At 45.7% G+C, this 12371-nt stretch overlaps 1 protein-coding gene across 2 annotated transcripts in view; it reads right to left on the bottom strand.

Moving 5' to 3' along the window:
• The window catches only part of ZNF365 (zinc finger protein 365), a 414409-nt gene that overhangs the window by 370461 nt on the left and 31577 nt on the right, over positions 1–12371 (bottom strand). The window lies entirely within an intron of this gene.

The raw sequence follows: 12371 nt of genomic DNA, 5'->3' as shown, positions 1-12371 counted from the left end.
GCTTGGCGCTCGTGCTTTGGGTGTTTCAGGGGCAGAGGAGCATTTCAGCCAGGACCACACAGGCCTCGGGTGGTTAACCCCGGGGTGCACCCCACAACCAAGGGCTCAGGCGGAGGAAGGGAAGGGAGGAGACCCACCCAGTTTGCCCACTCCGTTTGTTTGCCCCCGTTAAAAGGCAAGCGCAAAAGACGGTCAGCAGTTGGCACAGAGAGGAAAATAAAACAAAAACATTCTTTGGCTAGCGCAAATTTGAGCAGGAAAACATCAAGTGCTCGGAAACATCAAACATTCACAGACAAAGATTATCTAAAGATCACCTAAAGAGACCATCTACGGAGGAACCGGCGATTACAGGAGCCTGTAGGCGCCAGTAGGTTCCGGTACAAGAAAAAAAAAACACAGACATAACCACAACAGAATGAGATCTGGAACAAATCGACAAACTGTCCCAAGCAAAAGACAGAAAACAAACAACTCAAAGTCTGCACGGTCCCCTAAAGAGGTCTCCATTCCATAACAAAGGGAGAGACTGTGGCACAGGGAACAAGTGAGAGGTTGGACTTGGGAGGTTTGGTCCCAATAACCGACAATCCCGGCCCAGCCCCTGGAAAACAGCAGCAAAAAATTAACAATTTTTTTTTTTTAAGTCCCTGTTTCTGTGATTTTTGCATCAACAAATGAGGCCCATAATCTCCCGAGCCCAATTAGGCCTGACAAGATAAATCCATCAGCCCCGTCAGAGATATTTATCAAAGACAATCAGCTAACGGACCCATTCCATCACAAGAGTACAACCATACTGTCCGTTTTAAAGGCCCAGATAGAGAAAATCAACACTCCGGAAAAAAATACGGACACTGTACAGGCCCAAGTCCACAAATCAATTGGGCAACTCAACAACTCGGATCCCATAATGGACACAGTCAACAAAACCCCAAGCCCACTAAGTATAGAAGATACAAAGGGCACACATAAAATTCTATCATACCTATTGACATCATTGGGACAGGAGTCGCTTGAAAACATTTTTGTTGAATCAGGATCCTTAAACAAAAGTAACAAAGATCAAGGCAAGTCATGTAAGGTGAATAAAAGGAGAGAATTAGGTGGCCCGATAACTCAGAGACAAGAAGGGGAGGATGCCAGGGTAAATTCCCTCCTAGTTTCAAGCGTCCTAAAATCGACCGAAACAACTAACACAAAAACAAAAACAAAGAGGGCACTTCAAATAGGGCAAAATATAAAGCAACTTCCTATTACAAAGGAGCACAGGCCAGTGCCAGTGGCATCAACACCGCGCAACTTAGAGGTCAGCAGCAGCAGCAGTCATAGACTCTTGATTGATGATTCCACCAGCGACGGAAGTGACGTAAATAAGGATCTCCAGTCGGCACCCATTTCAATCTCATCAGCAAGTAGGGTTGAACAACCGGACTATCGTCCAGGGAACGGAGGTAGTCCACAACCCAATACACACTGGGGAAAGGCCCTAATTAGCTAACTGGATCAGGCAATAAGAGCACTTAACTACCAATCCGATAAAATGGAGGTTCAAATAGACCTAATAAATAGCATCGCAGACCATATAGCAAATATAAGCTCCAAGGCAAACACAATAATGACCTTACTGGTTAACAAGGGAAACACAGACAAAATTACAAGCATAGACAAACACAACACAGGAAATACAAATCAAACCTCAAACAAACCTCAAAGTCAAACGAAACAACTGCAAATGTGGGAGTAAAATTGAAAAACTTGCGTCCCTCCCAGATATTTTAAAAGACATCCTAAGAGTATTTGAATTTGAATTTTTAGGGATTTGTAGAGCGCACGTACACTATGCAGTTTCTTGGCGCTGGGGGTTTTTACTGGGCAGAAGAAACACAACGGGCTAAGGACTAAAAGCTTGCTGAAACAAAAAAGTTTTAAGGGCCTTACGAAACTCCATATAGGAGGAGGAAAGTCTGACAGGGGGCGGGAGTGCATGCTAAAAAGTGGGGGCAAGGACAGAAAATTTCTGACCTCCCGATCTTTGTTTCTTGAAACAGGGAATGACTAAAAGAGATTTAGTGGACAAACGCAGATCTCTAGAAGGGCAATAGTTGGTATTGGCCGAGTTGATAAAGGCAGGAGCCGTGCCCGCCCGGGCCTGAAATGTAAGGCATCCAAGTTTAAAAAGGGCCCGTTGTTTGATAGGGAGCCAGTGTAAGGCAATGAGCAGGGGAGAGGAGTGGTGGGATTTGGATAAGCCATATACCAGACGTGCTGCCTGGTTCTGCACCAGTTGAAGACGTTGAAGTGCATAGGCGGGGACGCCATTGTAAATGATGTTTCCATAATCGATCTTAGATAGGACCATAGCCATTAAGATAAGTTTAAGTGCAGGGGAAGAAAAAAAACGAGATATTTTCCTAATAATACGCAGGGTAAAGAAACAGGAGGAAACAACAGAACTAATATGGGGGTGAAGTGTCAGATGATGATTGAGTGTGATGCCAAGGGTCTTAACTGAATGAGAAGGAGTGGGGGTGAGCCTAGGGAAGGGGGCCAAAAAGAAGGGGACCACGGGTTACCACTGCCACCAGTCAGAACCAGCTCTGTTTTATCCGGGTTGAGTTTAAGGTGGTTCGCATTCATCCAATCCCGGATAAACAGCATAACGGACTGGAAGCTAGTGATACCTGAGGTAAGGGATGAGAAATTAAAAATGAGTTGGAGGTCATCAGTGTAGTTATACACTGTGACCTCCATTTGTTGCTGTGCAAAAATAAGAGGGAAAATGTAAAGGTTAAACAAAATAGGGGAAAGAGAGGAACCCTGAGGGACACCGCATTGCACCCTGCGGGGGGGCAGAGAACTCGGCCAGGTGGACTGCTTGCATGCGGTCAGACAGGAAGGAGCCGAGCCAGGCCAATATCGGTTCCCCTATGCCCGCCGCCTTGGCACGGGACAGAAGAATGGAATCGTCCACCGTGTCAAAAGCGGCGGACAGATCTAGGAGGACAAGGTCCTGGGGGGTGTTAGTATCGAGCCCCTCCCTGAGTTGATCCATGACCGAGATAACCACCTTCTCGGTGGAATGCCGAGGACGAAAGCCCGCCTGGCAGGGTGCAAGGTAGTTGCTATCCTCTATAAAAGAGCTAAGCGCCTGGGTGACGTGGGACTCAGCGACCTTTCCCAAAAACGGGAGAAGGGATATAGGGCGATAGTTTGCTGGGGAGGCAGGATCCGCCCCGGGCTTTTTTAGTATAGGGATAATTATAGCGGTCTTGAAGGGAGCAGGGACGGTGCCATGCGTGAGGGAATCATTCAGGAGGGTAAGGGCAGGAGATGGACAATCAGAGAAAATCTGACGGAGAATGCGGGCCGGGCAAATGTCAGCTGGAGAGCCTGACTTGACACGCCTAAGTAGGGGGGGCAGGGATTCTCTAGTCAGTGCAGGGATGTGAGTGAGAGACAGGTTATTGCCTGGCTGTTGGGGGTCAGTGAAGGTAGACGAAGGGGGAGGGATATTGGCTTTAATCCAAACTACTTTCTCAATAAAGAACTTGTTCAGTGAGTCGCATAGGGCCTGAGAAGGGGGGATCTTAGGCAAAGTTCTGTCCGATGAAGCCAGCTCGTGGACGGTGGCGAAAATCTCACGCGGCTGGCTTTCCGCGGCTAGAATACGCCCGAAAAGTATTTTGTCTTGGCTGCTGAGATGTCTTTTTTATAATCACTGAGGATGGTAATATAGTGTTGTTTGCGGGTCGGGCAGTATGCTATCCTCCAAGCTCGTTCAGTCTGTCGTGCCTCCAATTTCTTGGCTTTAAGGCCAGGGCTGAACCACTTGTTGGCATTGTGGGTGCGGTTGATGGTAATCCGCTTCAGAGGGGCCACTAGGTCAAAGGCTTTGGTAAGCCAGCGATCGAGGGTGGTAGCCTGGGAGTGTAGGGCCGAACCCGATAGATCGGGACAGGTGGTGGTTAGCGAGTTACACAAAGACGGAATGTCGACTTGATTTCAATTCCTTGCCCAGATGTTTTTGGGGAAGAGAGATGTTTTTGCGAGACTCAAGTCCAAAGAAAAGGCGAGCAAGGAATGATCAGACCATGTGCAGGGCGAGATAGTTGGGGCAGAAATCGGGATATTTAATGTCCATATCTGATTGAGAATGTGGCCCCGGTTGTGGGTAGGTCCATGAACGTGCTGGGTAAAATTAAGAGTGAGCAGCAGTTGGGTAAAGTCTTTGGATATAGTGTCCTCGGCAGGATCAGTAGGCCAGAAATTAAAATCTCCCAAAACAAGGACAGAGACGCTGTTGACTGCCAAGGTGGCCAGCAGGTCCTGAAAGGCGGGGCGAAAACCAGGAGATAGCTGGGGTGGCCGGTACATTAATACACATGTAATTGGAATCTTGAAAGAAACAGAGCGTACTACAAGGCAATCTGCTGCTGGTATCGCGGGTGATGCAAGTGTCTGAAAATGGAGTCCCTTACGGGGAATCAGGGCTACCCCGCCATCCGCTCTCCCCTCCGGTCGGTCAGCACGGAGCATAAAATAGTGGGGCGGGAGGGCCGCCAAGACGCTGGGTAAGGAGTCCAGGCGATACCATGTTTCGGTTAAAAACAATAGGTCAGGAGAGTTGGAATCCAAGAGCCCAAATATTTCAATTTGGTGCTTGACAGCAGACCTTGTGTTCAAAAGGAGGGCAGCAGTGACATGGGAGGGGGCGGGGATGGAGGGGCACGGGAGGGACACCATCCTGGACGGATGGGGGATCTAAAAAAGGGGCAAGGTGGGCAAGGGCAGAGCAATACCAAGGGCTTGAATACGAGACAGTGTCTCAGAGTTAAGTGGCCAGTTATTATGGAGGGAACGCAATTGTGCGGAAGAGTATGTTAAAAAATTAGCATGGTGGTGTGCCCCTGGCCCCGGTCGGCCGCGGACGGGCACAGACGGGCTTAACTTTGGCGCAAGCGCATGTGCGCTTTATGCGGGAGAGCCTCGGACAACTAGACCGCCTAGTGTGGTCTCTGTGTCCTTCAGGCTCTCCCAAGATGGCACCCGCTTTCCACCCGACCGGCACAGAGAGCCGTGGGGGAAGAGCCGCCCTCCACACAACGGCAGAGGAGCCGCGATGTACCGGGCGTGTGCAGCCACAAGAGATGGTAAGCCCACAGTAGTGCAGAGTGTTAGAGAACACCAACAATTTAAAATAATACAAGGCGCCTGCACCTAATCGTACAGCACGCCAGGATCAGCATATGCAATGTTAAAATTACAGCAGTATAAAGAGTACAAGGCGCCTGCACCTAATTGTGCAGCGCGCCAGGAATAGCAAATGGAGAATGCTGCAATAACGAATAGCGAGTATCAAGAGCCAACACAGAGCGCACTTTGGATCCTTAGCCTCATAAGCCCCCAGTGACGCCAGGAGCTGCCACCACCCTGACGAAACACAGGAAGCTCCACAAGGTATGCCGCTTTATGCGGGAGAGCCTCGGACAACTAGTAGTAAAGTATTCATGTGATCCAAAGGGAAACCGGGAAAACCCAGACAAAATCCCCAACAAAGAAATATTAAAAAGCCCCAATTCTCCGATCAAAACTGAGTACCGGCAACGAAGGGGTCCTCAAAGACAAGCCCCTCACAAACAAAGAGTGTGAAGATGGGGTAATGAAAAGTCACGAGGCACAAACAAACGAACACTCGCCTACCCATCTATCGGAGCACCAAGACAAACTAAGAAAAAGACAAAGGAAGAAAGCCAGGAAGGCACGGCCCAAACAAAAAAACAATCAAAACGTAGCCTCTGAACACCTCTTCCCCATCTTTACAAAGAATGTAAGTCAAGAGCTCAAAACGAATAACGTTGCGTCGAAAGCCTCCACCAGTAGACAGGACCAACTATACTCGGAAAGGGTGAGCTACTCGTTTGAGAATTCGATAATGGTGGAATCTTCTCACAAATTAGAATTAATAATTTCCGAGGGGTCAAGGCTGAGGATACAACAACTTGCAGGCTCACACTGTCCTAAGAGGACAGTAAAACAAACAGCGCTTCCAAGAATACCAGCGGAAAATCATCAATACAAGGAACTCGTAAAAGAACCAGCTCTCCAAGCCACAATATTCAGCATAGAGGTCAGCCCGGCCCCACTACATGGGAAAAAAGAGAGAGTACGAAAAACAAATAACGGGCCGTTGAGTGAAAAAATAAGTAACCAAAATAGGGAACCTAAGCCCTACAGCTAGGAACAGACCAGACGGCACTCAAGATTACCACAAAAGGAAGGGGCAGGAGCGTCATCTTAAAGAGTGCCACTCATGAATACGAGCAAATTACTCAATATATAGAACTGGGAAACGTGAAGTTATCTGAAAAAAGTAACGTGATAACCAAAGGTCATGCAAAAGTTACAACTACAAACACACGGACCACAAGAACAAAAGATCCCCAAATGGACCGGGAAGGAAAACAAATAAAATAACTAGATGAGATCGAACCAGTACTGACCTTTATCCCGGAATACCCAACAAAGGAAAGACAGGATACCCTTAATAGAGGAAATATTATAAAATTAGTTAAGGAAATCCGGGAATTAAATGGAATAGCCTCACAACACATCGAAGCAGTGGAGTTCCAATAAAACAAAGCCAAGCCAGACATTGAAAACTCGGTTATTACTTGGATATCAAAGGAGCTGGCAGTTAAAATCTTTGCCCATAAAGCAACATTAGAGAGCTGGGGAATAACCCTGCAGCAACATAAGCGCCCCAGATATCCCTACCCCCTTTTTAATAGCTCAGTCCATTTAAAGGAGGAGAAATCGCAAAGCCCCAAGGTAAAAAAGTGCCTACACGCAGCACGGGCATCGTCCCAGGGAAAAACACTGGGATCCAATATCAACTCCAAAAACCAGACATTCAAAAGCTGGCCCCATTGTAGCAACCAGGACTGGTCATGGATCCCATCGGCGGTAAGCAAAAAGAGTCCCTAGAAAAGTAAAAAATGCCACAGTTAGAGAACAAAGACAAGTCCCACACACGGAAGAAATAAACCCGCCAACGATTAGAATATGCTCATGGAATGTGCACGGGTTTAGTAGAATGGAGCAGGACCACCAAACCCAAACATTTTTTGGTGAACAAGATATAATACTCCTACAAGAGACCTGGAACTCGACCCACCCAGGAATTCCAGGATTCACTGATTATCACATACTAGTAGAAAGGCTGTCAAAACATGGGCATCCACGAGGCGTTCTATCAACTTTTGTGTCACAAAAATTTAACCGGGAACAAGAGGAACTGGACGTCGGGCTAAACTGGGTTCAGGCCACAAAAATCACAATAAAGCCCCAGTACCAGCTTCTACTGTTAAACATCTACATACATCCAGACCGAAAAGCAAAAAATGAAGAAATGGGATTGCTAATCAAACTCATTAAAACCCTTCAAAAAACCAACAAATCAAGCTTGGTGATTATATCGGGAGACTTTAATTGTAACCTACTGAGCGCCGACAAAGGTAGACCCAACAGGGAGAAAAGAGTAGCACACGGGTCCAAACAAGTTCCACTGAGCAACATAAAATCAATGGGCCTAACAATTCTAAATAGCAAAAAAATAGCCACTCTTTGCCGGTACCCACCTATATGAGTGGAAAGGTTAAATCTACTATAGACTTTACAATTGTAAGTGCCAGGATAATAAATTCTATAGTGGAATACTCAATAGTTCAGCGCTTAGAAAGTGATCATTTCCCCCAAATCATACGGATGATCATCGCAGTTCCAAGAGCTGAAAAATGATGCTCGCTACAGCAACAACCAGAAAAATTTAACCTCTGGTAAATAAAGTGGAGGGGAGGAGAAACAAAGAACATTCAGTCTACAGCCAGTAACTTTGTGACTAAACTCGGGAGCTTAGAACATGAAGACCCCGTAAACAACTGGGAAAATTTATTGGAGGACCTGAAGGAAAAGCACTCGGTTCTGCCAGGGGTGAAAAGAGAGGGAAAAGTAAAGTCAGCATCATGGTTCAACTCCGAATTAAAACTTGAAAAGAGAAAACTAGCTAGGGCACTAAAGACTCAACAAAGATCAGCCGCACAGGGAAACAAACTAAACAATAACGTCATTGAAAGCATGAGAAAAAAATACAGGAAAAAGCTATGGATGGCGAAGGCACAATATAAAGAATCGATCTGGGAAAAACTACTGTTTACAAGCAAAAAATCTAACTCCCGAGACTTTTGGGCCATCATTAATGATCTAAACTCAGGCGTAGTACTGCAACAGGACCCCAGAATCGGGAACAGGACCTGGGGAGATTATGTGAAGAACCTTTATCTAAAAAAGGAACCACATAGAAACGAAAATAACCGAGGTCTATCAAATAATACGAACATGATAACCTAAAAGTCATAGGCGCTAGTAAAAGAATTCACAAAAACGCTAACCCTTAAAAAGACGGTTTCCACCAAGACACTCTGACTACCCGCACCCATTTAAAAATGCTAATTCAAAAACTCAAAGCAGAGGGGGTTCCTGGACCAAATGGTCTCCCAACAGCAGTATTCAAAACCAACGAAGATTTTTGGGCCGAACACTTAACAGTGTTATTCAACCACATTTTTACAAAGGGAAACATACCTGCTACATGGAAAGGAAACATCATTCACCCAATTCATAAGAAAGGGGATCGAAAAAATCCAGGGAATTACAGGTTGATTTCCCTAATCAACGTCGAAGCCAAGCTCTATGCTTCATGCCTCTTGGAAGAGCTGCTGGACTGGGCAAAATCCATTAACATAATCCCTAGTTTCCAAATTGGATTTAGACAAGGGATGGGAATGACCACAAACTTGACCACCTTAGGCCTGTTAATGGAGAACGCCAAAAAAAAGAATTAACGACTATACAGGTGTTTTGTAGATATAAAAGCAGCTTTTGACCAAGTAAGTAGGCCAAGCCTCTGGGGAAAGTTAAGAAAATGGGGGCTGCCAGACAAATTAATAAACGCAATAATCAGCCTGTACAGCGACACATGGGCAAAGGTAAAACAAGGGAACGGGACCAGCCTAACAAAAGAAATCGAGACCCAGGACGGCTTAAAACAAGGCTGTGTCCTAGCCCCCAGCCTTTTTAACTTATACTTAGCAGACATCGGATGCAATCTAGAAAAAAATCGAGAGTCACGCCCCGAAACTTGGCAACGTTTCAGTTCCAATTCTGCAGTATGCAGACGATATAGTACTACTAAGAAATACACAAATAGGTCTGCAACGCTTAGTAAATAAGTTATTGTCTTATTTAGCACAAGAAAATTTGGAGCTGAACAAAGAAAAAACAAAAGTGCTACGGCTAGTGGAGGGGAAGAAATTGAACATTAAATGGTCAATCAACAACTCAGTCCTAGAAGAACAGGACTCATATAAGTATTTGGGGATAACCCTTGAGCAAGGGAATTAAAAAAAGAAGCACTTTCTGGTATTAAAAGGGAAGGCCCAATCATTAATCTACGCTTATAGGCAACTGCAACAAAAAATGGCTGGCTCGAATTATACTCACCTACTAAAAGTAATGGCTTCACAAATCATACCTACTTTGTCATTTGGGTTAACCACGTGGCTAGGAGGGGAGGCAAAAATGTTAAACAACCTACAAAACAAAATCTACAAAGTAGTCTTTAATCTGCTGCACTCAGCTGTGCCCGCCCAAGTCCGCCTCGAATTTGGCCTACAGAACCAAAAATTCCGGTCAATGTCCATGTTTGCAAAGCTGTGTCATAAAATTCGTTCTGCCCCAAGCGAGTCAATGGACAAAATCTGCTGGAAGGAAATAAATTATCAGGAAAACCAGCCTAACACCACCTTATGGGGAAGCTACCTTAGCACCTGTTTGAACACATTGGATCTACAAGAAGTATGGGAAATAAATAGACAAAGTGCACTTCTGTAAAGTAGCCAACGGGTCAGCAAAAAGGAATTCCTTGTTAGAAGATAAAATATCTTTAACGAAACGGCGCCACAAATGGACAGTAGTCAACTCTTACACCCACCAAAAACCACAGGGATATTTAGCCTCACATTATAGTTAACATTTAAAAAAGCTTTTGTAGCTTACCGAATGGCCATGCACTACTCAAAGGATTTAAGGCCCTCTTGGAAACATCAAGTAGAAAGTTTCAACTGTAGACTGTGTGGACACCAGAAGGAAACTTTGACGCATCTGCTATGTGCATGTCCAGCTCTACTAGCTCTAAGAATATTGTACCTACGGGCCATTTTTATTACGTTAAAGGTCAGCACCTGCCGGCAAGCATTGACAAGCTGGTTAGGAGGCACATCATCCATCTTGGCATGTGGGGAGTTAAATTTATGACCATGGTAACAAAACTGATACAAGAAATTGAACTGATAAAGGCACCTAAGGCCTAGCCGTTCAAGGAAGGAAGTCAGTGGTGGCAGAAAGGACAATACTGAAAGATTTGCTAATGAACTTAACAATGTAGTAAAATGGATGAAATACGATCAGTGTTGTCCCTACCTGTGATGGAATATTTATTATTTATCGTTTTAAAATTTGTATTCATTAACTTGTCTGAATATTGTAACGATTTTTATTAATCTATACTACTATTATAAAGGAAGAACTTTCAGCCTTTGTGGCGGGTAAACTCGGGAACCACAGCGCCAATCCACACACCCGATACACCATTGGAATCGGCAGGGTGTGTAGATGGTTATAGGCTATATAAATAAAAAAAATACGATATTTAAATAATTTACTGTAAAAAAAAAGTAGTCCCTCCGAAGTAGCGCCGGCCGCGGCATGCGTGCTCACGTCAGGAGCGCGGGGAGGAGCGGCATCCAGGAGCGCGACGAGGAGCGGCGGACATGGCGCGGGGAGGAGCGGTGACGTGAGGAGCAGCGGACAGGCCAGCGGCAGTGCGAGCAGCAGACAGGCTGGAGGAGCAGCGGGTGAGGTAAGGGAGTGGCGGACATGGCGCGGGGAGGAGCGGTGACGTGAGGAGCAGCGGGCAGGCCAGCGCCGGTGCGAGCAGTGGACAGGCGAGAGGAGCGGCGGCTGAGGTAAGGGGACCCATGTCGGGGCAGGCGGGGGACGGGCTGGGCAGGGGCCCGGGCTGCAGGAGAAAAGAGAATGATCCCGTGTTTTTATGGTGAAACAGCAATCATTAACACACCTCTAGGTCAAAAAGATTAGCTATGATGTAAGCTTTCCCAGCCAATGTACACTCTAGAACGGATTGGTCAGCTGTACACCTCTGCGAAGAAGAACAGACATATTTAAAGCAGCATATCAGCAGCGGACAGGCGCGAGGAGCGGCGGCTGAGGTAAGGGGACCCATGTCGGGGAAAGGGGGTCGGGGCAGGTGGGGGACGGGCCGGGCGGGGGCCCGGGCTGCTGGGCGGAATGCGGAGAAGCCTGTTGCTCCCGGACAAGGTCGGGACGGGCTGCTAGTCAAACAATAAAATGAAATTGAATTGAGTATTGTACATTACCTGTGAGTCCAACTCTGTGATTTACATACTACAGTGTCCCTGCCGGAAGCTTTACATTGGAAGTACAATTAACAAACTGAAATTGAGGATTCTGCAACATCTGCGGGCCAATAAGATCAAATATATTTCTTATCCTATGGCCAAAAACTTTAATGCCTTCCATTCCAGTGACAACCAACAACTGAAATTCTTTGGCATCAAAATCCTCAACCCAAAAGTACCAGGCGGAGACAGGACACTGGATCTAAGAAAAGCGGAATCACAACTTATTTTGGCCATTGGTACTGAAAGCCCACGAGGGCATAATCTGATGCAGAACTACATATACCTTTGCAGTAATAAGATATGAACCATCAATCTGTAGTCATCAAAAACCATGGATTTACCAACTTTCCTGGCCATTCTGCTCCAGACTTTCCCAATGTGAAATTGTGGAATTATGAGATTTGTCCGTTTGTCATCTGACATTTTGAAATTTGAGATTGGTCTTCATCTGGACACTTGTTGATATATACACTCCTTTCTTGCAAATGTTTTCTTTTCATGCCTACATAAAGATAACCAGTCCCAGATTTGACCTTAATAGTTTTACTAGGTCTTAACATCTTAGGTTTGATGGTTCCATAGGGAATGTATTAATCATCCAGAGGTATAGTGTAGCAGGGATCAACTTAATGGTTCATGAAGTATTAAGGTACATTATAACATGCTGCTATTCTAGTACTTTACCGTAATCACTCTTTTTGCACTGACACTTTACTTTGAGTCATTGGCATCTCATGAGCCCATGAACGAGCATTAGTTATTCGTATCACCCAAGTGCAAGCTCCCTGTTGATTCTCTGTCTTAAGGAAA

The sequence above is a fragment of the Lissotriton vulgaris genome, chromosome 5, assembly GCF_964263255.1.
Source record: "Lissotriton vulgaris chromosome 5, aLisVul1.2, whole genome shotgun sequence".
Classification (NCBI taxonomy): Eukaryota; Metazoa; Chordata; class Amphibia; order Caudata; family Salamandridae; genus Lissotriton; species Lissotriton vulgaris.
This window is presented reverse-complemented; position numbering and strand designations above follow the sequence as displayed.